The 27,482-nt window shown below is 41.7% G+C and overlaps 1 long non-coding RNA gene across 1 annotated transcript; it reads right to left on the reverse strand.

Moving 5' to 3' along the window:
* Positions 1 to 27,482, reverse strand: LOC308593433. The gene is made up of 3 exons (XR_014010954.1): positions 27,329 to 27,482; positions 15,005 to 15,126; positions 1 to 275 (listed from the first exon to the last, which is right to left on the reverse strand). It is a non-coding gene; the product is annotated as an uncharacterized lncRNA (long non-coding RNA).

The raw sequence follows: 27,482 nt of genomic DNA on the forward strand, positions 1-27,482 counted from the left end.
CACGGTATATTTTAAACAAGGTAGGATAAGGCAGGACTATAACACACATTCACTGCTCTGCAAAGCAGTTTTCTAGCCACAGCAGCAGGCAGGAGGAAGATACATGATATGGCTTTTGAACACCATCTTATGGACCCTATAGCCATATAGATCAAGACTGAGAGTGGTTTATATGGTGATGCACTTCCAAGGAACAGTACACATCTCAGATTGGAACTCTGGAAGTGGTTTCCCATAAGGAGTGTTCACCCATTCGATGAATGTAGTCGGTGCACCTGTGAACACAAATGGCTGAGCAGTAAACTGATGCAGTTAGTTGCATTCATCATTCAACAAGTGTATGATCAGTGTGCTGTACAAATGAAGTGTATACTCATTCACGCAAACACTTGCACACAGCTTGCGCCTGTGCTCGGTGTGTGAATAAGCCTATAGAAAAAGCTGGAAGTGGAAAAGCTTGAGACTGCCTTTCAAGGCATGCTTGAAACTGTGCAGCACTGTAGCCTGTTGCAAGCAGTGTGGTAATAATGGTTAACTACCCAAGGATGTAATTGCCCAGCTCTTGCATACCTCCCATGTAATTCACAATATTGTTCCATTTCATCCATTTTTTTGTGAATTATTGAGCCTATCTCACTTTGTGGCTCTTATTTTTCATAATTTTGATGGTCTTTAATTCCACGGTGCTGAGAAAAAATTCATTACTCAACTGAGAATTTTTGAAAATTACCAGAAGCAATAGCAATAGTCACTGTCTGTTTGTTTAGTAAATGACTGAGCCATTGCTTAGAATGACAGGATGAGTTGGTGAACAAAGAATGCCCCCAGTGTGTTTGTGTCGGAAGTGATGTAGACAGCTCAGTTCATTTCAGCTAGCCAACTTTGGAAAGAAAATTACAAGTTTAAAGTGAAACTAACATAGTAGGATTTATTAGTATGTGAAAAGTTTTTCAAATAATTATTTCAAAAACATTTACATCAGTTTTGGGAAAGGACAGTTTTCAAAGGATATACTCTGCCCAGCAGGGATAGGGCCAAAGTATTATTCCCCAGCCCACCCCCAAGCTGCTACAATTTGGTTTGTCATGGGAAAGCCATTGTTCAGCTTTTATCTGTTCAATTTATTAATCCAATGTGAGCCCCCACAGTGCTGTTGGTGGAGAAGGCAGGAGCTTTCCTGTGATATTGTACCACATGCATGGACTGATGTAGTTTAAACATTCATTCTGAAAAATATTAATTCCATTTCCCCCCTGAATATATGTTCAAAATTTAAACATTTTCCATGCAAAAACTGTTTGCCAAATTTCCTGTTCTGCATTTCTCTGCCTTAACCTATGCTGCAGATGGGCGTAAGGAGACATTTCAGTGGAAGCTTCTTACTTCAGTGCTTGGTAAAACTAATAAAACTAATATCCACCTCCACAGAGAAATTCTAGTTGATCATTAACCAGAGATTTGTTGCCTTGGATACAGAGTCAGGTAGATTTACTAGATTTTTTTTTAAAAAACAAGCCTAATATTTGATTTCAGTGCTCTGAAAACAGAAGCAACATAGTTTCTATGAGAAAAGCTTTCAGTGATAATAGCTTAATTGCTGTAGAAAACATCAAGGGAAAATTAACAAAGATTCATGTGTGTGTATGATTGTGGTGGGACAATGTTAAATAAATATACTGAATATCGACCTTATACAAAAAATAATATAATTTCCAAGCAGTTGTAAGAAATCAGTACTTCAAAACTTTCAGAATTGTGCCAGCAGATAAAATATGTGGTTAGGCTGTCTATATAAAATCACTAAATTGAGAACATTTTATTCTTGTTTTTGGCAATTGTTAGAGGTATTACAAATCTGTGTTCTGATATGGGAGAAATGTGTCTTATTGCAGATGGGGTAGATGAAGGTGTCTGGTTGTGTTGCTACAGATGCAAAGGTAAAGGACCCCTGGGTGGTTAAGTCTAGTCAAAGGCAACTATGGGGTTGCAGCACTCATTTCACTTTCAGGCTGAGGGAGCCAGCGTTTGTCCACAGCTTTCCAGGTCATGTGGCCAGCATGACTAAACTGCTTCCTTCTGTTCACCTTCCAGTGGTCATGTCTCCTCTGGTCACTGCTATCTACGCTCTTCACCTCCTATTTTTCAGCTTCTTACAGGTGAGCAGGAGGCATTATTACAATTCACTGATACACCCCAGCCAGGCAAAAGCCTTCAAGGAGAGTAGTGCGCAGGAGTGGTGAGGGTTGTTGTTTTAGGAGATGATCTGGGTAGAGTATTGGGGGCCAAACAGAGGGGCTTGGGCGGCCTAAGGCTCCCTCCCCCCACTCAGAAGGTAGTGGCAGCAGCAAGTATCTTAAAGGAAGCCGGATCTCAGCTGAGTATTGGAGGGGCTCAGCAAGTGACCATCCAACGACAGGTCCTTTTAATGGAGTCCAGGATGATCACAGGACCTTTTCATACAACTGACAACCTTCCTTTTCTTGGAAGTCTAACACAACTGTATGCAGGGAGGTTCTCTATTGATGTTCTAATGAATGTGTCTAGGCAGGAATGCAGCCCCTCCAAGTGTCCCTATTTTTCAGGGACGCCCCTGATTTAGATAAGCCATCCCAGTTTCTGACTTGATCCCAGAATGTCCTGCTTTTCCTTAGGATGTCTCTATTTTCATTGGAGAAATGTGGGAGGGTATCCAGCACCTGAGCTGTCTGAAGGCAATCCTGTGTAGGACAGTTTTTTTAAAAAAATGTTTAATGTTTTATTATGTTTTTAGATATGTTGGAAGCTGCCCAGAATGCTGGGGCAACCCAGTAAGATGTATGGGGTATACGGTAAATAGTAAAATTATCATTATGGGATGGGACATTCTTATTTTCATTGAAAAAATGTTGGAGGGTATGGGAACACAGCCTGTTGCCACAATTCTGCTGTTCCCCATGCATGCTAATTTTACCTGTGTTGAACAAAGGGGATCTGTAATAATTTTAAAATGCTGTCAAGCCACATGCAAAAGTAACGTTTGTTAGCATATTTTTACCATTATACTAGCTGATCTGGAAAAAAGTATTATCACAAGGAAAGTGCATGCAGTTCAGCACTTTTGAGATGTATTTTAAACAATAACACACTGACTCAAAGAAGATCTCCAACAAAAGAAATTGATTAGGCTTGCTAGCCCTTTCATTATAGCCAAAAGACTGTCAAATTACTTCTTTTCCAAATGTAAAGTTTCCCCATTCTTCATTATTTTGTGCAATATCTAATTTTGCTCTTCAGTTTGCTGAAATTCTCTCTTTCTCTCTCCTCTTTCTCTTTCTCACACACATAAAGAAGAGAAAAGGTGTTCAGGAACAGAGATCCTATTTAATTGCTGTCAGTGTTCTGAGCAGTATGTAATTGCTGTTAGGAAAGAAGAAAGCACTCTCCAGTAACACATGGTACCACTGCTTTTTCTCCTGAGATGACTGACGAGTGTTATAATCTTGCGACTTTTTCTTAGAAAAGAGGATCATCGTAAAGCCCTGCTATGTTAAAGAATATTCGGTGATCAGTATCAGAGTATTTTATTGTATGAGTTACATCTAAAAGGCTTATACTAGCATGATTTCACTGTATGAACTAGATTTACCAGGTTTATACTAGTATGCACATTATGTTGTGGTCCAGTGGCAGGAATTATTTAGTTTTCAGTTCTGCAAAGGAGCTCATGTTTACCCACATGTGGCCATCCATTTATGTAGATCTAAGTTCAAATCCTGGCTTACCTAATTATATCTCACTGGAGATGAGTGTCAAATATAAGGCATGAAGCCTTATCGTGGCCTTTAGGGGTCTCCAATGAATCCTAGAAAACTGTATTGCTCCATGTAAATTACTGGACTGAATTACTGAGCATCAATTGGTGGTTGCAAGCATGCAGTAAGGTAGATATTTGGGTCAGCAGGATAGGTGGATGAGGGGTATGGAGAATTTCACAATAACTGAACTTTAATGTGAACTCTGCACTGTTCGCTCGTACACAGTGTGAGCCAATAGTATTTCATGTGAGTGCTAGCACTATTTAATTTAAATTTAAATATTTAATTTATATGTTTTAAAACAGCACAAGCAACATTTTTGAGTCACAGCCATTAAACTGATACTCTGTTAATTGCCATTGTTTTGGAGTTATACTGCTATATGAAGTGCTGAAATGTGTATTCCCTTTAACTCAATTTTATTGAGGTGATGATAGTTGGCATTAACATTCATTGCTATTTTTTTCATCTTTTATCTCCTCTCCATTACACAAAGGTGGGTAAATGCTTAATGGTACTAGCAGCTTTGCAAATATAGGGAAATATATTTTAAAATAAAGGACTAAGCAGCAGTACAGTGCATAGATTCAAGAGTACAAACCATACCCTGCTTTGGTCATGTTCCATTGCGCTAAACATGTATTTGTTGCATGAAAATCATGCACACACACATACATAATTCACCATCCAGTAGAAAATGGCAGTGGCACTGCTTCTCTTAATAGCTGATAATAAGAATAATATCAGTTATGTCCTTTCCTGTGTTCTGTAAATTTCACTACTGCACAATGCTTAAGGAAAAATTCAGTGCCCTGAGCAACAGTTGTTCATTCACAGAACCAGGTACTTTGTGTCCGTGCTTTCATATCATGCTGTGTCCCACTCACATATGCATGGCATAATTCAAAATACATTAGTTACATTTAAAATACTACAGCTTTCCCTTCAATTTTAAGCAAAGGCCTTTGCCAACTTTGTTACTGCATGTGGCCATTCTTGGCTTTGCAAGAAGGTGGGAATGAGAGAGTGGGGAGGATTATTGGATTGTTGTTCTTTGCTATGTTGCAATGTCCCTCACCCCATACCTGCTGGAGGAGGGGATATCTTGCTGCCTAATGTCTGCACCATTCGCACACAGACAATGGTTTTAAGTCTTTTGTTTCTTTCCTGTTCCCTGAGGAAATCAGGTGCACAGCAGACCTGTAGTGCTAGTGACAGAGGTTCCACAACTCCTGAAGTTAATATATAGAATTCTGTCTCCATGCCCACCAAATCAACTAATATTTTAATGAACCATTTTATAAAATTTGATATTTCTATGTCTTGTTACGATAAAATACATCTAATGCTTTGTCCTGTCCTGTCCTGTCCTGTCCCCCCCCCACTTTCTTTGGGCAGCATCTTCTTTCAACAACATACAAGGATCACATATTATCAATTAAACTCATTGATGGACAAATTACAACACCCCTGGAGGCATCCAAATGGCTGCTTGATAATGGGCAATCAATAACAGTAGCAGTACTGTCAAGTGTGATATTGACTACTAAGCGACAACTGCAACACCTGTTAGGAGAATCAAAAACAGTAGTTTTGTGTGTTTTTTTGCAAATTGCCAGCCATGGGCTCAGTGCTGGATTTACGTATAAGCTAAACAAGTTATAGCTTAAGGCTCCACTCTCTTGGGGCCCCCAAAAAAATTTAAAGGGGAAAAAACCTGCATGTACATTTCCAAAATGTAAGATAAAAACAAAGTAAAACCTACATACAGCAAACAGTGTTGTGTTGTGTAGATCCATAAATTACCATATAGCATATATTCAACACAAAAACAGTGACAATTTGTTGTTGACAAAGGACAGCTGGACATATAAAGGGCCCCATTACCTTCAGTAGCTTAGGGTCTCATCAAACCTAAATCCGGCCCTGCCTGGGCTTGGATCAAGCAATCTAATGAAATGTGAATTGCAACAGACCAAATTTGAGTTAAGAAAATGTGATTCAAAAGACAATCAGGTACAGAACAGTGACTCTCATCCCTAGTAAGGGAGGGAACTGATTTAGCAATCATATGTGGGAAAGGAGTTTAGATGCCAAGGTTTATAATCCGGAATCATTTCCCATACATATTCCAAGTTTATGCTGGAAATGTTTAAGAACAGAAAATTTGTCATACTTATGAACATTTTTCAGATTGTAGTGTTTCACCAAGATGGCATTCATGATTTGATATGGAAACAAAATTTTGCAGTGGAAAAAGTATGGATGTGTCCCACTTTTGAGTCTCCTATCCACTTCTGCTACAGATCCTAGTTGGGGTAGACCCATTAAAAGTTCTCTGCAGAGAAATCCTAAGAGCGACTGGCCAGGAGGGGAGCAGTAGCTCCTGTGAGGTAGCTCCAGCTCCTGCTGTTCTGGGCAGAAGATGGGGAGCTGGGTTTGTTTTGTGTTTTGTTTTACTTGTCTCTGTCTTGAATATGGACCATCTTAGGCTCCAACTAATCCATGGACAGCCCTTCCCTGTAATACTCCACTTGGGGCTCTATGCTGGTTTACACTGGTGGAACACACTGCTGACAATTGCTTCTTAAATACCAGTGCTTTGGACAGGTGCAGAAGATTACCATTTCTGGGTAATCTTCAAAGAGATTTGCCACAGGGATCATGCATACTCTCTAAGTGGGCAATCCTCCTCCTTATCTCTCCCTCCCCAAGCTATATTCAGGGTTGTTATAGCTTGTTCGGTCTGTGCTAGTTTAGAGGTAAGCTTCTTTATAATTGTGCATGATGAGAAGGGCTGGGACTTGGTGACAGTGAACATGCTTTGCATGTAAAAGGTCTGAAGCTGAACCCCTGGCATCTCTGCGTAGAGTGGGGGGAATATCCCTGTTTGAAACCCTGGAGAGTCACTGATGATAATACTGAACTAATGGACCAATGCAATGATCTGACTTGGTGTAAGACAGCTTTTGTTCTGCGCCCACAGGGTTCAGTTATTTAGTGACAGCAAATCTGTGTTTTAGTATTGGGTAGAAGAAATAATAATGGTGCTCCTTTAAGAAGTGCCCTTCCTGTTTCCAGACCTCCAGGCAGCCTGGGAAATGAAGGCTCAATAATATTCTAGTTTCTATTGTCTCTGCCTAGAGTGGGGAAAACCTCCCTCTCTCCTTTGTAGCCTAGTTCTGTTTTAGTTCTTGCAAGCCCAGGAAGAAGAGTAAATTCACTCATTCCTACAGAAGTTCATAAAGAGCCTCCTAACCACATTCACTCAGAGCCAAAAGAACGGCCTACTGGAATGTGAGTAAACGTGCCTTGTGAACTTCAATAAAATACATGTTTGAGAGTTTTGTGGTGTTTTGTTTATAGTTATCCAGACTGAGGGAAGTCTCAGGATGGAACAGCTTCCAAGGCTGACACCTGGTTCCCCACATCAGGTTCAGGCAATACTTTGCAATACAGATCTTGGAATGTGTCTGGGGTTAATTCCTGGTCTTATCAAACTGTTCTGGGGGAAATGCAGCCATTATAGCTAGGTAATAACGCATTTCTTTTCATTACCCTTGACATTCAAATTTCTCATGACTAGAATACTCTGAGAATACATTGTTGACCTTGATTACCATCATACCAAGTACCTGACGTTTGCAGAGTTTATTATTCACTTCCTATACTGGATTTGAGGTGTTTTGTGCTAACGGTGAATAATGTAGAGAAACATTCAACAATTGTACACTTCTGGATAAAAAGATGACCTTCAAGTTGAGACTCATTCAGCTTCAACAGGAGTTTATAGACCTTCCTCCTCTCTAGCAGTACTGTTACAGGAAACTATTTTTCCCTTTCTCACTTCAGTCAGGAAAATGGCTGTTACAAATCCTTGTGGGGGAGATACAGTATTAGCTACAGAGGCACTCTATCGTTTTCAGTGCCGCCGATTTGGGAACTTAAGTTGCTGCCCGTGGAATAGCTTTCCGGCCACCAATTTAGCATCAAAGATCTTGGTCTTTTCCCAGCTGGAAGGGAAAGTCTGACTCTTTCAGCTATTTACTCTACTCTGACTGTCTTCAAGTTACACACAATGGTCCCGGTGTCTCCATGTCTCTCAAACTGAGAGTCAAAGTGAAGGATCAGACAGAAGTCATCCAGACCCAGCCTGAGGGGTAAAATTCTTGGCCCGTAGAACTCTGATGCATTCCCTTGCCTTTATCTTCAGCAGGCCAGCAACTGGAAAGCCATTGCTAAGACTTCACAGGACCCAACCTATTCCGGGGGCTAGTCTGTTTCAGCTGTTCTGAATTTCTGAATTGTAAATTGCTGCAACCCACCCTAGGACCTGCTGGTGAGGGGTGGGTAATAGTGCCACTAGTAATATCAGCAGTGCTATTTGCTAGAAAAAGGAGGTGCCAGAACTCACCACGAGCACCTCCTTCATTCTCTTGGAATGGCAATGGTGCCCACCTGAGAGGTGCCAGAACTAAATTCCAGCAAGTTCTGGCTGGGGGGGAAAAACCCACACCCTGAATATCAGCTGAAACAAATGCTAAATTATTGTCATTTCTTGGGGAAACATGGGAAATAAAAGATTGTGTGCACAATTCATACAGGTGAGACTGAAAAAGTATTGAGCCCCATCTGGTCCCCCCTTCTGCAGCGACATGGCTCCCTTACTCTGGAAGATGATCCTTAAATTACCTTTTAAAATTGCCATTGAAAATCTTCCAACTTTCGAGGGCAACTTATTCCATTGCCTATCAGTTTATTTTTACTTCTGAATTGCTGCAGTTTGAAGACATTCCCTCCTGTGCTACCCTGAGAGGGCCTTGCATTAATTATTCTTTATCTTCATGACAGCTGATTACATATTTCATAACTTTACCATGTCCTTCTTAATATTTTCTTCTTTAAGTCATACTTTGCTTAGGTTCTTTGCAGTATTTCCTTAAATAATCTGTACAAAGGGCTTTTGGATATCTGCTTTCTACCATATCTATTTCAGATTGTTTCTGAGCTACATAAATTGCACACTGGCTTTAACCTCTATTTTATATAGCCCTGTTTGGCTGTATTAGTCACAGCTAACACCAACGTGTGAGCAGGAAAGGGCACCCTGCTGCCCATACATATGTTTGAAGGGGGCATATACAGACTTCCTTGTGATCCAGAACTATGATCATTCAACATTCCAGAATGCATGGAAACCTGTAGATGAAAAGCCCCCACTTGAGATATTTGTGTTCTTCACATGGGTGCCAGAAAGAGGAGCTATGCCAATGTGGCCCTACTCCCTGTCACATTTTAACTGTGAGTACAATGCCTGAATGTGGGACGTGGGTGGCACTGTGGGTTAAACCACAGAGCCTAGGACTTGCCGATCAGACGGTCGGCGGTTCGAATCCCTGCGACGGGGTGAGCTCCCATTGCTCGGTCCCTGCTCCTGCCAACCTAGCAGTTCGAAAGCACATCAAAGTGCAAGTAGATAAATAGGTACCGCTCCGGTGGGAAGGTAAATGGCGTTTCCGTGCGCTGCTCTGGTTCTCCAGAAGTGGCATAGTCATGCTGGCCACATGACCCGGAAGCTGTACGCCGGCTCCCTTGGCCAATAAAGCGAGATGAGCACCGCAACCCCAGAGTCGGTCACGACTGGACCTAATGGTCAGGGGTCCCTTTACCTTTACCTTTACAATGCCTGAATAGGATTTATGTGATTCCCGATTCTTGTCTCCTGCGGTCTCCATTCTACTGTACTGAGAAACCTTGTCTTACTCCTGCCCCTGCTCTCATGTCCCCGGTCCAAGGATGACAGATGAGGAAAGGGTGACACAATACATTTCACCATACAATCCATGGATCTTGGGCTGATCAAAAACGGCCTTCTCCAACCGGGTGCCCTCGAGGTGTGCTGGGCTACAACTCACATCAGCATGGATGGCGGTGTTGGCTGGGGGCTGATGAGAGTTGTAGTCCAAAAAATCTAGATGGCACTAGGCTGCTGAATACCAGTCAAGAGGATTTGCAAAGAGGTAGTTTAGTTTTGTGAATACTGGAAATAAAGTATGCATTGTTCCATTCCTGTCCTGCTGCGGCAAACATTGACTGTGTAGAAACCCTCACTTTTGTTTCTAAAAGAGATTCATGGAACTGATTAAATATTTTCAACTAGATTCTTGGAACAGGAAGATTGTTGTTACCTGTGTAGTTTAATGACAGGATTTTATTGCCGGCAGTAAATGAGTTGTGGTCCTGAAATCACATACTAAGGCTGCAGAGGAAACACAATGATATATTTTAAGATGCTAACTGGAGAAGATTTTATTTGGAAAACATGGTGAGAAATATGAAGCCATTTTAAAACAAGTGCTATGTGGGTTTGTTTGTTTTTTTTAAAAAAATATTATTGAGCATGTTAGCTTCTGAAATCAATCTTAGAACAATTTGTGCTCACTTTCTAAACCCCTAAATTGGTTTTCCTCCACATAAGCACTCAAAATTCATTTACTATTTTGGTGAGCATAAAGTCAGAATTATATTTACCTAGAATCTTTGAGGAATAAATAGGCCTCATAAATATTATTGCTGCTTGGTTATTAATGAAGGTTAACAGATTCAGTGGTTGCCTAAGTTCAAAACGAAATACTAAGAAGGGTCAGGAGGACTTAATTTCCCCCCACATCACATTTCTATTGTTACACATGAACCCCAATCTCTGGCAAGTGGCAGCAAGATTTCAGGGGGATTTTTTAAGCCCAAGGACCACATTTCCTTCTAAGCAACTCCTAGGGGGCCCACATGCCAGGGCTGGGTGAGGCCAGATGCAAAGTGGGCAGAATGACAGATGTACCGATATATGTTACCTTTGTAACATAGGTTAGTTTCCACACATACTCAGAGACCCTTCCTCCATCCAGGCATCATTAGAGTCTAAGGAAATATTAAAATCTTAAGGGTAAAGGACCCCTGGAAGTTAAGTCCAGTCACAAATGACTCTAGGGTTGCGGCGCTCATCTTGCTTTAAAGGCCGAGGGAGCTGGCGTTTGTCCGCAGACAGTTTTTCTGGGTTTTGTGGCCAGCATGACTAAGCCACTTCTGGCACAACAGAACACCGAAACCAGAGCAGCGAATGGAAACACTGTTTACCTTCCCGCCAGAGTGGTACCTATTTATCTACTTGCATTTTCTGAGGGTGCTTTCGAACTGCTAGGTTGGCAAGAGCTGGGACCGAGCTGGGACCGTTGTGGGGATTCGAACAGCCGACCTCCTGATCAGCAAGCCTGAGAGGCTCAGTGGTTTAGACCACGGCACCAAAAACACTTAAATGGTGCTTCTTTTCGCTTCCCTTGCTGCAGCCTTTCTCTTTGCTCAAGCCCCACCTGCTTGTCTCTTATGTAAAGCACACAGTGCAGAACACCGAGAGGAGGAGGGGAAGTCTACAGCTTTCCAAATGTTGTTGAACTCCAGCTCCTATCAGCCCCAGCCAACATGGCCAATGGTCAGGTAAGGTGGGTGTTCTAAAGCCACAGGCTGCCCAGGGGCGTACGAAGTGGGAGGCGGAGGGACAGGTCAGCCCGGGTGCCACTCGGGGGGGGGGGTGACAAGATGGCCCCTGCCTCTCCCTCAGCTGTAGAGTGGCCGAGGGCACGTACAATCCGTACGGGCTGCCACTCTCGTGCACTGTCCATACGGGCTGCCTCTTGCACAGTGACCATAGTCTGTATGGATGTCGCACGTGTGTCACCGGACAGTTCACCCCACCCCTCGGCGTCCCGCCCCAGGTGCCAGAGAGGGTTCCTCTGCCACTGAGGCTGCCTACTCTAGAAGGTGCTGTTGGATTGATTTACGGAAGCCCCATATTATTCAAGATGGCGCCACCCCAGAGGAATTGAATAATCTCTTCAAGACTGCTGTCGCCATTTTGTCTCTTTAAGCAAGGGGGAGATAAAGGCAAGGGAAATCTTCTGAGTGGTTCCCTCTTCTTGGTCTAACTGGAGCAAGAGGAATTCAGCTCCATCACATCTGGGGAGCTATTGGGAAGGTTTTCATTTGGTCCTTGCTTTCCTTCCACATCTCCCAAACTGGTTCCGAACAATCTGTCTTTGGATGTTTTGGAACATTCACACTCTACTATCAAAGAAGCATCTGTTAAAAGTGCCAATACGTACTGAACAATATTTTATAATACCCAAAGTGGGCAGTGTTATTATGAACATAGGCAGTGACTCTCATGTTAGTACTGATTTGTGCCTCTATTCAATAAAATTTCACAGGGGCATTAGTGCTCTGTTGGCTTGAGGCTATACACATGATAAATGTATGATGTAACATAATTCTTTGAAGGCTGTAGGCTACTATTCAGGGGTTAGCTGGTTTAATGTTAAGTATCTTGCAATGTTGCTTATCCAGCTCACTGTTAAAACCAACATCCTTTCAGTGGGAAATTGGGGGGCGGGGTGGAGAGAGAGATACCACCTGATATGGAATTCATCCAAATCTGCACAGGCTATAGAGCTGTCAAGGAAACCATGCACATTTCAGGAAATTAATTTGACATTGTAAAAGTTCACTGTGACAAACAAGGAGCCAATTATATGTACAGGAAGAGGTGATTACACAGGGGAAGAGACTGATCAAAGTGGGGAAGCTCTGAAAAGAGCAAGGTCCTACTCAGAATCTTAAAAGGCTACATGTTGTGGAGGATATATCCAGGATAAAAATCAGTTTAAAACACACACACACACACACACACACACACACACAGAGAGAGAGAGAGAGAGAGAGAGAGAGAGAGAGAGACTCTTAAAATGATACCCACAATGAAAGTAGTAGTAAGAGAATTCAGACACCAGGTTTCAGCAAAATAATGCATCGGTTTAAAAAATTATAAAGTCAATCATGGAGTCAATCATAAAGTCAATCATGGAGGGAATAATGCTCCTAGTGAATTTGAGAGGTCTTGCTTAAATCTGGCCCCCTTGAAAATGGGACTGTTGACGTGTTGGACTTTATTCTTTAAAAAGGATCAGGACTGGGGCCAACAACTGTGATCCCTATTTCCCCTCCATGTGAGCATTGCTTATTAACTGAACTTTCTGCGTAGGCTTTTGTGAAGTAATGAAGTGGATTAGCTGATGACTACAAGCTGGTCAGTCTCTGGTTCAAATCCCATCTCAGCCATGTACTCAGTATGTGAACTCAGGCAAATACTTGCCTTTCTGCAGTTCGAGAACAATACTGGCCTTTCACTCAGGGGTATTGTAACAACTGCTGCTCTATGTGAAGCTCAGTGGTACCTCAGGTTAAGTACTTAGTTTGTTTCGGAGGTCCATTCTTAACCTGAAACTGTTCTTAACCTGAAGCACCACTTTAGCTAATGGGCCCCCCACTGCTGCCGCGCCACCGGAGCATGATTTCTGTTCTCATCCTGAAGCAAAGTTCTTAACCCGAGGTACTATTTCTGGGTTAGCGGAGTCTGTAACCTGAAGCGTATGTAACCTGAAGCGTATGTAACCCGAGGTACCACTGTACTCTAATAGATTAGAGTCTGATGCTGGGGAGACCTGAGCTAATAAATCACACCAGGGTGGGGAAGAATATATTTTATTCAGACTGCAGTAAGAAGGTACAGCCTGGGTGCCCAGGAAATATTTTTATCCATGTTGCTTACACCATGCCATCATGAGCATATATTGTCTTACTTGCTGACAGGTTACAAAGCGTTGACGTATATGTTGATAAAAGGTGCTCATCCTCAGGACAAAGGTAGTAGGAAGAGAACATTGCTAACAATTGCCTTCTCAGAGCCCCATCACACAACATGCAAGTAAGCAGGCAAGCGTACATTTAAAGCACACAGTTTCCCCACAAAGACCCATGAGAACTGTAGTTCCCCCCCACTGGGCTACAATTCCCAACTCCCTTAACAAACTAAAGTTCCCCAGGTCCTTTGGGAGAAGTCATGCGCTTTAAAATGTCAACAGGATGTACTTTTGTTGTATGGTGTGGATCTGTCCACAGCATGACTTTGTTGTTGTTTGGTTGTTTAGTCGCGTCCGACTCTTCGTGACCCCATGGACCAGAGCATGCCAGGAACTCCTGTCTTCCACTGCCTCCTGCAGTTTGGTCAAACTTATGTTCGTAGCTTCGAGAACACTATCCAACCATCTCGTCCTCTGTCGTCCCCTTCTCCTTGTGCCCTCCATCCTTCCCAACATCAGGGTCTTTTCCAGGGAGTCTTCTCTTCTCATGAGGTGTCCAAAGTATTGGAGCCTCAGCTTCAGGATCTGTCATTCCAGTGAGCACTCAGGGCTGATTTCTTTAAGAATGGATACGTTTGATCTTCTTGCAGTCCATGGGACTCTCAAGAGTCTCCTCCAGCACCATAATTCAAAAGCATCAATTCTACGGCGATCAGCCTTCTTTATGGCCCAGCTCTCACTTCCATACATCACTACTGGGAAAACCATAGCTTTAACTATACGGACCTTACAGCGTGACTTACTTCTGAGCAAACCTGTGCACTGTAAGTTCCCTTTTTGAAAACTGACTCATACACACATAGCCCAATCTATGAATGTCTACTGTGAATAAAGACATATGCTCATGTAAAGTGAACTGATTGCAGTGGTAGGTTGCTAGATCATTTGATTTTTACTAGATGTTAGGCCCTAAATCATGTAGCTGTCTGTTGAAAATGTCAATGTTACATACTTAATATCGGCACATGGGCTTTGAAGTGGGGGAAAGGAGTACTTCCTAGGTGCTTAGCTAGCTTGCTGTGCTCCTGATTAATCACATAGAGCTTTCAATAAATGCTGCGTTAAGGAATATTCCCTTTAATGTCTTCTGTATATTTTGCACAGGTGTTTGAAGAAATAACATTTTAAAAGATGCTGAGTTTATAAGCAGTACATATTATATGAAAAGCAGGGACATTAATATTTTGTGTTCTTTAAAAATACGGCTTGAACTACTACTTGAAGACATATGGTGCCATTAATCTTTCCCCAGCAATTATATTATTTCATGCAGAGAACAAGACCTACTCATTATATCTTGCATGGCTTTTTTTGCAGGGAGAGCTTAGAAATCCAACCTTTGCCATCTCAGCTCCCCCAGCTTACAACATATTGAGAGAGAAATTGGGGGAATTATTAAGGATATACCAAAGATACTTGAATAAAGACATGACTGGTGTCATATATTTATTCATAGCTGACCTTTGCAATATGTGACCTACTGAGCCAAACGTAGTCCATTGTTCACTTTTTTCCAGCTGGCCTTCCAGGTGTGATGTTCATTAGCTAGGTCGTGGTCTTTCTCAGTTATGCTCTCCCTAGTTCTTTGAAGAAGAAAAAGTGTAGCGTTAGGTTTTTAGTTTTAAATGTTGTACTTTTTTATCTTCTGCTTTTATTGTAAGCCACTTTGGATGGGCATTTCTTCAGAATAGCAACCTTAAAATGTTTTTAACTAACTAACTAACTAACTAACTAACTAACTAACTAACTAACTAACCAAGCAAGCAAGCAAGCAGGCAACCAACCAACCAACCAACCAACCAACCAACCAACCAACCAACCAACCAACCGTCCGTTGATGGACTCAAGGATCCATTGGGAATGATCCAATAGGACTCATTTTATTGAAGCTGGTCATACATCTTCAACCTTCATTCCCTCCAAATGGCTTGTTGGTCATTTCTTTACCCTGCATTAGCAAGTGGATGAGGGTAAAGTGGCATGCCATTGGGAGCCAGATTTGGCCATGGGACCTCCAGCAGCTGACTCTCTAGCTTACTGAAAGTCATTGGATTGCATCAAATGAATGCAATGTACAGTATATTGGACTCAAAGAATCTCTACCAAGTTTATTTTTTATACACGCAGTTGACTGCATGGATGATTTTCCTGTAAGAGAACAAAATGCTCTCCTCTCAGATGCAAGGCCTTGGACTCCTTTTCATTTATATGCCTATAACAATGATTTGCTTGTTTTCTGCCCCTCTTATCCTCACCCATTGAGTTCTCTCATTCCATATGGTCTTTGATATCAGGGTAGAGTCCCTTAGTATCCACTAACTTGAAATAAATATTGGCGGTATCCACAGTCCTTTTGTTGTTCTTAATTTTCACAAGTAGCCCCAGTTTTTTTTTATAATGCTGCTTTTCATTTCTCTGGAATATACCTTAAAAGACTGGCAGACTTTGCAGCTACAGCAAGAAATTGGAGGTGTTTCAAGTATGGCTAATCAAATTATATTTGCAGTGGTTACAGTGCCATTACTAAATGTTATATAGCACTCTTCCCCCTCCTCTCAGCTTGGTAATAAGCAGAAGAGGTTATAGATAGGGTCAAGAATTGAGCTATTGTGTAGAATTTGATTTTCTGCTTGTACTGCCAATGTTCCAGTTAAAATTTAAATCTACAACTCTGAGCTCTCAGTGCTGTGCCATTTTAGGAAAACTGAGTTATAGATTATGTACTTCTCAAATTTAGCAGTCCAAATGATGAGTATATAGGTTTCTCAGCTGACCTAAAAGCTGCAAGATTGAATATAGTGAGATTGACAATCATGTCAAATTAATTTAGAAACTGTTCTGTTAAAAGCATTCGGATATGCTGACACACATGTGTACTATATTTAAATTAATGTCCATTCACAAATGTTTTCAACTTTTAAAAAGGTTTTAAATTTGCAATGCAGATCTTTGCCCTGATCTAGGCACATTATAAAAGTCTCATTAGGACTCTGCAGGCTGTGTAGTATGCATTAAAACAAGGCACCTAATTATCTTATAAATCATATAAATAAATAAAGGCAGAAGTTCCTGGGGCCCAGCAGTTTATTTATTTTCCTTTGATTAAAAGGGGGGCTGTCACACATTTATTTTGATAAGAGAAGTCAGTAGTTAGAATCATAGAATCATAGAGTTGGAAGAGACCACAAGGGCCATCGAGTCCAACCCCCTGCCAAGCAGGAAACACCATCAGAGCACTCTTGACATATGGTTGTCAAGCCTCTGCTTAAAGACCTCCAAAGAAGGAGACTCCACCACACTCCTTGCCAGCAAATTCCACTGTCGAACAGCTCTTACTGTCAGGAAGTTCTTCCTAATGTTTAGGTGGAATCTTCTTTCTTGTAGTTTGGATCCATTGCTCCGTGTCCGCTTCTCTGGAGCAGCAGAAAACAACCTTTCTCCCTCCTCTATGTGACATCCTTTTATATATTTGAACATGGCTATCATATCACCCCTTAACCTCCTCTTCTCCAGGCTAAACATGCCCAGCTCCCTTAGCCATTCCTCATAAGGCATCGTTTCCAGGCCTTTGACCATTTTGGTTGCCCTCCTCTGGACACGTTCCAGTTTGTCAGTGTCCTTCTTGAATTGTGGTGCCCAGAACTGGACACAGTACTCCAGGTGAGGTCTGACCAGAGCAGAATACAGTGGCACTATTACTTCCCTTGATCTAGATGCTATACTCCTATTGATGCAGCCCAGAATTGCATTGGCTTTTTTAGCTGCCGCGTCACACTGTTGGCTCATGTCAAGTTGCTGTAGATTCTGTAGACATTCCTGATTGTCTGGCCATCAGCACCCACCTTCCCCACATTTTCTTTTTATTATTATTAGTCGAATTTACGGTATATACTGCCCTATACACGGAGGTCTCAGGATGGTTCACAGAACAAATTAAAATATAAAACCACAATATAGATAATCAAAATAAAAACAATAACCCAATAACCCCCCCAAAGAAAAATTTAAAAGGGTATAGGATGTCAATCAATTTGAAATGTCAATTTTCACCACACCCACTTTTACTCTTCAGCCACACCTGGAGGGTTGACCAGAGGCAGGTTTAGGGGAGTGCGACCGGTTTGGCTGCACTAAGCGCCACAACAATGCTGTAGAATGGAGTGAGAAAGGCGGGATTTTGCTGTCACCCAGGGCGCCACTGAAATTTGAGAGCTCAAAGTTTGCCACTGGGTTGACCATGAGTCAATGTGGCTCCTGGCACATAAAATATTAGCTGAGGTCCACGAGCTTCATTCAGGTGGTCTGTGGAATGTCTTTATTAAGTATTCTTACTTATTTTTAATTGTATTTTTATTGCTTCATTTATTTCTTACTCTGCATGTTATTGTATGCAGTACAATTAAATGCAACATAAGAAACATAAGAAATGCAACATAAGAAATAAGAACAACAAGCAATTTAAATACAATTTAAATATAAGTACAATTTAAAATCATACAGCATCTAGCACAGAGCATTACAATTGCTACAACAGGAAGAAAATAATATTAAGTGGTCCACTAAGGCCATCAGCAATTTTCAAGCTGTTTGTGGAGGGGTGAAATATGGGAACACTGCTACCTACATACTAATATTGAGTGTTCACATTTATGTAGCCGAAACTACTCCACCTGCTGCCTGAGGTGAGTGCTTCACCCTGACTCATGGGTGGGCTGGCTCTAGCTTCAGCGTGGGGGTGGGGGTGAAAATGAGATGGGATGGGGAGTTGAATACCCAGCAAAAGGAAGACAGGGGGGAAGACACGACTTTCAGCTTTAATACTGGGCATAACTTTTGCCTGAAGTGTCACAGTTCATAAATTTGACCTTACGCCACCTCTCTAATCAGTTGATAATACTACAGTGGTACCTCGGGTTATGTACGCTTCAGGTTACAGACTCTGTTAACCCAGAAATAGTGCTTCAGGTTAAGAACTTTGCTTCAGGATGAGAACAGAAATCGTGCTCCGGCGGCGCGGCAGCAGCAGGAGGCCCCATTAACTAAAGTGGTGCTTCAGGTTAAGAACAGTTTCAGGTTAAGAACGGACCTCCAGAACGAATTAAGTACTTAACCCGAGATACCACTGTACTTATTAAGCATATGGTGGCTCTGATCTAAAGCTCTGTATGTGCCCTAGTGAGTATAGAGCTTCTAACTGAGTGGATGTCCTCCTAGATTTAAATATTAGGAGCAGAGGGACATTCATCTGTATGGAAAAAGAAGGTGCTCTTTCATCACCATAGCAGATAAGTTATATATGTGGAGTAGCTCAGTGGTCCATCAAAGCTCTGGTCTTTGTGAAGGTTTCCTGGATGAGGCTTTTTGTGATCAAAGGTCTTCACAGACCTTTGTTGTGATTTTTAATCTTTGACGTACAAACTACCTTCGCTGCTGAGCACGGTATAAATATTGCAAGCAATGAATTAATAAAATAAGAAGAATAAGGTGAAGACTGAGATGAGATGTTGGAACTGGGAATTATCAAATGCAACAAGAACCTCACTTCCCCAGGTTCTGTTTTGTTAGTTAATTTGTAAAGGAACAATTTTGCAGGCTAAAAATCATAATTATAAACTAATCAGAACTGTCATTGTAAGATCAAAACTGTGGAATATCAGTGTGTTTCTTGACAATGCTGTTCTCAGTTTTGACCAACGGTGCTTGAGCATTTACAGTCCCATGCTCATGTTGTGTTAGAAGCATTGCCACATGGTGGCTGAGCTCCCAGAAGCATCAGCAAGGCTGTTTATTGTATTTTGTTCTGAAATGGAATGTCTAGATATGTTTTCCAGAAGGTTCATTGCTATTCCTCCCTGTATCCCTCTACATTTTCTGGTTTATTATATGGAGAAGGGTCAAATGTGTGAAAGCTTCTCCTGAGAGAGGATCAGCTCAGTACTTCTCAAAAAGCTGCTTGCTTTTCTGACGTGAATATTAAGATATTCTATGGCATTTGCTGAAGAGGGAATTGCTTAATAAGCTCCAAATTTCCTTTTGGCTACTTTCATTATCACTGTCCATCTTCCCCTTTAGAAAGATTCAGAATTAGCTTCTACCCCAAGGTAATAAAAAATCTGTTAATTCTTTGCAATATCATCCAGGCTGTCTGTTCACCAGCAGCGTTAATTACCTGAGAAAGACTTCCGTACGATTGACAAACAGCAGGAAGGTATTTTATAGGGCTTCCTTTGGAGCACATGAAGAATTAATATATTTCTGCAAAACGTCTTAGTTTGGCAGAAAACAGTTCTGGGCAGGTACTTTTTGTTGCTATGCACCCATAGATTGTGGCTCTACTTGGGGTGCCTACAGGATTTTGTTGGGCTTAGTAAACAGTATGTGGATTGGGCCCTCTGCTGCGCCTGCAAAAGATACAAATTTGCATAAAATTTGCCAATACTTTTATGTCATATGCAAATTTCTATCCTCTTTTTCAGATGGGGATGTCCATATGCACTCCTACATTGGTGAAAGCACCTGACCTCCACCACAGTTCCAGTATGGCCACTACCCCCAAGTTCTCCTCACCTGCATGGCTCAAGTGCAGATGCCTGGCAGGAGCTGCTGAGACTCAAATAGGCTTTGGAGTTAGGTGCTGCTGCCTTGTTCAATGAGGCACCAAACTGCAGGGTGCAGCCACCCAAATAGGCAATGAAGTACCGGACTCTCAGGCCCTGAACTGACTCTGCTCATTCAGGATGCCTAATGGATCCTTCTAGTTCAGCCTTGCTCAAGAAACATGACTTCAGGAACATTTGTGTGTGCCTGTATCTGTTTATTGGTCCTTCATCTTGCCTCCTGGTTTGTCCTTTGGCCCTGATGGAATTGTCTTTTGGCCTTGACTTCTTGGCTTGCTCTTCAATTCTGTCTCCTGGTTTTGTCATTCATTCCTGCCTCCTCCTTCCCTCTCCCTCTCTCTCTTTTTGCAACTATACAGTTGCCAGCTCCAGGCTCACCTCAAGCAGCTGTACGTATATAGCTTAGCCCCAACTTATCAGAACAGACAGGCATGGAATTTGTTGTTGAACTTTTGCACAATATCCTATTCATTGGCTCACAGATTTTGCTAGGGCAAGTGAAGCAAAGCTGAATGAGGGTTGGAGAATCCTTTTGAAGGAAATAAGCTTAGTTTTTGCAGCAAACTGCATCGAAAGCATCCTTTACGATGAGACTGTCGGAATCTTTCATATCTCAAAGCTCTGTCTCTGTTAGCACAGGCTAATAAATACATGATTGCTTTGAAAGCAATTTCACAATAATTGCTGGAAATAATGTAATGGACTATTCTTATGTTTTCATCAGGCATCTTCTTTTCAGAGTGCTGCCTGATAATATAATGTTGAATAATTATTATTAAACTATAAATTTAGCTGCAAAAGTAGATTAGCCATCAGTGACCATATCAATGTTTCACCCAGATTAAATAATGACTCAACCTGTGTCCACTTTTATTTGCATAGCGACTGAAACGGCACTTGGCTATTAACTGGTCCATGCATTTATCAAATAATTAGAGACATCTAAGTCCTGAGCCTGAGAGGTACCATCCAGAGCAGTGTCTGAATTATTGTCATTGGCCACAAGAGTACAAATAGCTTCACCTTTTAATGAAAGATGGATGGAATCATATTAACCTCTCCCTAATATGCCTCTCGCCTTAGTCAGCAGCTTGTAGTCAGATGTACAGAGGTGCCATTCCCTAGCAACTAGAAATGCTAATACATTGCTTTGATTAAATTGCCTATCTGAGCTAAGCGAGGTCCCAAAATCTCCTTTTAATGCCTTAGATTTATTTCTTCACATATCCAGCAAGCTGCCTATGAAGGATTTATCCCTACAGTTCAGTAAGTCCACCAGACTGCTTAGTGGTAGAAACAGAATTAATCATGTAATCATCTGTTTACAAAAGTTGGGTGCTACCACCATTCTCTGCCAAAGCACTCACCCAGGATCTGTTCTCCTTTGGAGAATTGAAGATGCGGCGGAGACTGCCACAGCTTTAAGAAATATGATTTGTTCACATATTTACACCTTCAGTCTGCATGGAGGGAGTACAGATCTTACACCTTCATGATTTCAAGAGGGGCTTGTTCCCCACAGCAGTGCAGCATTGGAGTCAAAGGCATCTCTCCCAACCAGCCTTCAGTCAGCCTGCCCTGCCAAAGATGGATCTCAACCTTTGTTCTCTGCCTTCTTCCCAGCACACCTTGCGGAAGACACTCTTCTCCTGTCTCTCACACACGCCCATCACCTTGGCAACCTCTCTCTGCCCAGGCCCAAGGATTCCTCTTAGATGGGCCATCAATACCTTTTGCCTCTGTGAATGCCTCTGTTCCAGGTGAGCAACTGGCTTGGAAAGGGAGCTAAGTCTGTATTTTCCTGCTGGCCTGCAATCTTCCCTTTAATACTCCAAATAATCAAAATTCTACCTTCTATTAATTTCTAGGGTTTGGGAGGGTTCCTCCCCAAATCTATAACAATATATATGTCTACTCAGAGGTATGTTCTGCTTTTTTTAGTGAGGCTTAGTCTCCATGTAATGCAGATAGGCATAAGCTCCACTGGCAACAATAGAACTTACTTCTGAGTAAACGTGTATATATGACTGCATCGTGTATATACATCTCCACATATGCAAAGCTGCTAGTTGATGCATGATAAGGAAAATTGCAGACTTCTTTCACAGTTGAGATTGAAAACAGATAGTTCCTGTTGATTATTTTTAGTTGACTATGTTGCAAATTTTTGTTTAGGCATTACAGTGGTACCTTGGGTTAAGTACTTAATTTGTTCCGGAGGTCCGTTCTTAACCTGAAACTGTTCTTAACCTGAAGCACCACTTTAGCTAATGGGGCCTCCTGCCGCTGCCGCGCCACCGGAAAAAGATTTCTGTTCTTATCCTGAAGCAAAGTTCTTAACCTGAAGCACTATTTCTGGCTTAGTGGAGTGTGTAACCTGAAGCGTATGTAACCTGAAGTATATGTAACCTGATGTACCACTGTACTGGTGACAGGGAAGCCATCTGCCAGAGAAACAGGTACAGTGGTGCCTCGCAAGACGAAAAGAATCCGTTCTGTGATTCTCTTCGTCTAGCGGTTTTTTCGTCTTGCGAAGCAAGCCCATTGACGGATTAGCGCTATTAGCGGCTTTTAGTGGCTTATCGGCTTATCAGATCAGCTGATAAGTGGCTTAGTGTCTTAGAAAAAGGGGGGGGGAGGAAAAAACCCCCGCAGGAACTCGCAAGACATTTTCGTCTTGCGAAGCAAGCCCATAGGAGATTCGTTTTGCGAAGCACCTCCAAAGCGGAAAACTCTTTCGTCTAGCGAGTTTTCCGTCTTGCAAGGCATTCGTCTTGCGGGGCACCACTGTATTGATGAATAAATAGCCTGATTTGGTGTAAGACAGCTCCCTCCTGTGTTCTAATACTCTTTTGTTTAGAATTGTACACCTTTTGCTGCACACTGTCCTTAACATCAACTGTCCTTAACATCCAACTGGTAAGTTGGAAACATTTGCAAAGCTTACTGCTGCATCTATAGGTGGTCTAGTAAAAGATACTAAACTACACATTATTCTTGTCACAATCTTAGGCCCACACACTGCAACACTTATCTTGAGCACATTGCTATTTTTGAGCACATGCAGGAGATTCGCTCTTCTTCCACATTCTTCCCATGACATTTTTAAAAATGTATACACTGTCAGCGAAATCAGTACCAAGAAGTGATATCATTTGCACCAGACATGGATAGTTTATCTTTGTGATAACCTCCAGGAATAGAACAAATATTACTTTGAGGATTCTGCTTTTATTCAGGCTCATTTATAATCTTATATGAAGCTGTCTCAAGGAATGATTCAATGGAAGGGGCATTTCTGTCTCTGCATCTAGAATAACTTTCAGGAAATGATTTATGATGTGCATAGTGTTTGACTTTTATAGGCTGAAGAGTATGCAAATAAATATAGTAACTCTGCATTATCATAAATTGCACATTAGTAATTGAAAAGCTTTTGATCTCTGAGTCATTGGAATATTATTTGTTGGGGGATGTTCTCCATTAACAACATGTCTGTTAATAATTTGGGCTCTTTTGCAATATGCACTTTGCAATTCATGACGGTGAATATTTGAAAACTGCTTCTTTTTCTGACTACTTGCAGCAGTTAAGTTTTAGGAAAGTGAATCCTGGGCAAACATATTCAACAGATTGAATAGATTTTTGTTGCATGTTTGCCGCAAGACGTGGGATCCCCAGTGTTTTCAGAGACCACCACACAATCTATTTATAAGAATTTCAAAAATTAAACACTGCAGGATTTATCTCCTCTGCTTTGTAACAAACAGCATCAATATCATCATGATAGCATTTTGGTGAAACTGAAAATTACAGATTATGCCCTATATTGCATAAAGTAAAATTATGCCCACGAAGTCTTAACAATTGCCTTGGACTAAACCAGAAGTAGCCAATGTGATGGCCTACAGATGTTTTCAAACTTCCATCAGCCCTAGCCAGCATGGCCAGTAATCAAGTGTGAATGAGAAATAATGAAGGAAACCATTGGCTAAGTAAATCACAGAATACATCCGCATTACATTTCTTAAAATATGCTGTGGCACCTTAACTTTATGTGAGAGACCCGACACAAACCACTGAGTTTAGCCTCTTTTTATGAAAAGCTTTGTGCTTTAAATTTAACGCGCTGGCCCAAAGTAAAGGTAAAGGTACCCCTGCCCGTACGGGCCAGTCGTGTCCGACTCTGGGGTTGCGCGCCCATCTTGCTTAAGAGGCCGGGGGCCAGCACTGTCCGAAGACACTTCCGGGTCACGTGGCCAGCATGACAAGCTGCATCTGGTGAGCCAGCGCAGCACACGGAAACGGCGTTTACCTTCCCGCTAGTAAGCGGTCCCTATTTATCTACTTGCACCCGGGGGTGCTTTCGAACTGCTAGGTTGGCAGGCGCTGGGACCGAAAGACGGGAGCTCACCCCGCCGCGGGGATTCGAACTGCCGACCTGACGATCGGCAAGTCGTAGGTGCTGAGGTTTTACCCACAGCGCCACCCGCGGCCCAAAAGTGGTACGCTAATTAGCACAGATATTTCCTTTTTATACCTGCTGTTTTATTGCATATTTCACTTTCTGCATGTGGCCCATTCTAGTTTCATTGTCTAGCTGAGATTTACAACTTTGTTTCTGTATTAATTAATGATCTGAGGCAGAACCCTACAGTCGGTAGCTTTCTTTAGTAAAGAAGAGTGATAGTCCTTTCTTGCTACTGCATAACTAGGACATAAACTGGACCCAACAGTACCCCAGATCAGTATGCTATATATCAATACAGAAAATGGAAGCAAACAAATTTACTGGCTATTATATATTTCAAGCCAACTCACTATTTGTGTACATACTGAATGTCAAACTAGAAAAGGCAATGGGAGATCTATGAGCAGATCTGATTTTCTTAAAGCTTAAAGAGGGAATACAGGAGAGGTGGGAGTTAAGGTTTTCCCCTGTGCCATTTTCGTAATCCAAATTGACCACTGAAGGTGCTGTTTACCTTCTGAAGGAAAAGCATACAGGCACAATATGGGACAACTCCTAGCTTGGAATGATGAGTGGATTTATACTGGGAAAACAGCACTGTGGAAAAAATCTCCTCCCTGACTGGATTCAGTTCCAATAAATCTCTCTCTCACCCACCCACCCACCCAGAGAGAGACAGAGAAAGAGAGAGAGTCTTGTGAAATAGTAATTAATATGAGGTATAAAAAAGAAAATAATCACAACAAATGCTCTTAAAATATAATGGTTTGGATTTGTTGGTAGAATGTTACTTTCTGTTAAGTTACACTTTGTTTATTAATTATGCTTAAGATAGCAAGAGAAAGACAAGATAAGAAGAAGCCTGGCTATTAGTATTTCCTTAAAATGTACATTTCCTTAAAATGTAATCTAAATGAGAGGTCTGTACAGTATTTATAATTTTTGCTTTAGGGAGTAGTCACAGGCTATAGGCTGTTTCTTGTCAGGTGATGCATTTTAACAGTATAAATGTATTGCATGCCATTTTTCCATGGTTAATTCTGCTTGGGAAATGCCTGAAGAACAGTCTGTATGCATTTGTTTTGTTTTGTTTTTAAAGCCATGGTGGCCTGATTGTATTGTAGTCTTGTTTACTAAAGCCCCAGCAGACAACATTTTCTGCAGTTGGCAACTAGCCTTCTCTAAGGTCACTTTCAAACAACCTGATTTCCCCCCACCATAAACTTTCGGGGAGGTTATATGGCATCTACTATTCATTAAGTATTCATTCCTATTTGTTTTGTGGGGAGGTTATACTATGTCGTTATCCCACAGTTTCCAGTGCAGTATCCTGTCTCTTTTCTTACTGCAAAATGTTTGCTAATATTTTTGGAAACGAATTCTCTGCACATGACCTCAAAACTCGCAGCAGTTGCACAATGTGTACTTCCCAGCATGCAACTGAATCCCTCCCACAAAACAGTGACAGCCAGAAAGCAGCCTAAATTGCACTGAAACATAACCCAGCCTTATTCCAGTAGCTGCCACCATCTGTTGCCATTGTTCCATCGAGTCCACTCTTCCCACAGCTGGAGCTGGGAGGGAAAGGGAGCTACAACTGGATGGCACCTGGCTTCTTCTTTGAATGGGCTAGCGGGCAAGGCAGTGTTAGTCACAAGCAGGCAGGAGGGGATAGCTACACCCACCCACTGAATCTTTTAAAAACAGATAGGAATAAAAGGTTGCAAGGAAAATACTAACAATGCAAGACTTTTCTATACCTAACCTACATTGTTTATCAGACCAGGTGAGTCCATCAATATACTGGGGGAAACAGTCCTTTTCTCTCGATGATAAAGATGGCTGCAAGCACATGCCGTTAGACGACAAAGACCAGGAGGAGGAGGAAATTGATTTGTGGTTTTCTGGACACTGTAGCCTGGAGTTAAATTTCTCTCTGACATATAATGGAGCTCTCTCTATTTTCATCCCTCCTGTCTCTGCCTTTTAAAAATAAGAAATGGCTCGGCTGAAGAGGAAAGAATCAACCCAGGTTTGGACATGAGCAAATCCCTGTTGACCACAGCAAGTAGGGAAGTCACTGCCCTTTCTGTTAATATGTGACCTGAGTCCCTGCGTGAGAGAAGATTCTTCCACAGGAAACTGAACATGCATACACACACTCTAGCTCACAATGGAAAACAGGAAAGGGGTGATGTCTGTTAATCCACAAAGGAAATGGCTTGTATAGGACACAACCAAGCAAAACTAAACTAAAATAAAGCTGTTTACAATGAAGTTTTAGACCTCAAATATGGATTTTTGACATTAATTGACCAATTCTAATTTCCTCCACCACTGCACAAGTTCACATGTTGTTGGGATTAAGGGAAACAAAAGGTTAAATAAGATACAGTGTGCAATTCTTGCACAACAACTTGCAAACCAGAGTTATCTTGATGGCTTCTGTTGAATTGCTATCTATCCATCCTTACAAAATATTATTTGTAAGCCACCTTTCCATAGTTAAATCCATGTTCAAGGCCGCTTACAACATGGGGAGGGGACTTAATTCAAAATTTAACAAGAGTAGTCATAAACAATAAATAAAACATCAAAATGAACCATTTCCACATAAATCCACATATTTTAAAAGACACAAAACAATAATATCAATAACAGCAAAAAGGAAACCCCAACAAAACCCCCAAACAATACCTTAGCCAAAGAGTTTGTTTGGAAGCCTCAGCTTTGGTAGCTGGAGTCAATAAGGGCCCCAGACCAGGTAGAAAAGGCCTGCAAGGCAGGAAGCACGTCATCCAGGACTCACAGCCAATAAGCTTGTGATTTTGTGTATGCTGTTCTCAAAAAC

The sequence above is a fragment of the Podarcis bocagei genome (genome assembly GCF_964188305.1).
Source record: "Podarcis bocagei genome assembly, chromosome: 8".
Taxonomy (NCBI): domain Eukaryota; kingdom Metazoa; phylum Chordata; class Lepidosauria; order Squamata; family Lacertidae; genus Podarcis; species Podarcis bocagei.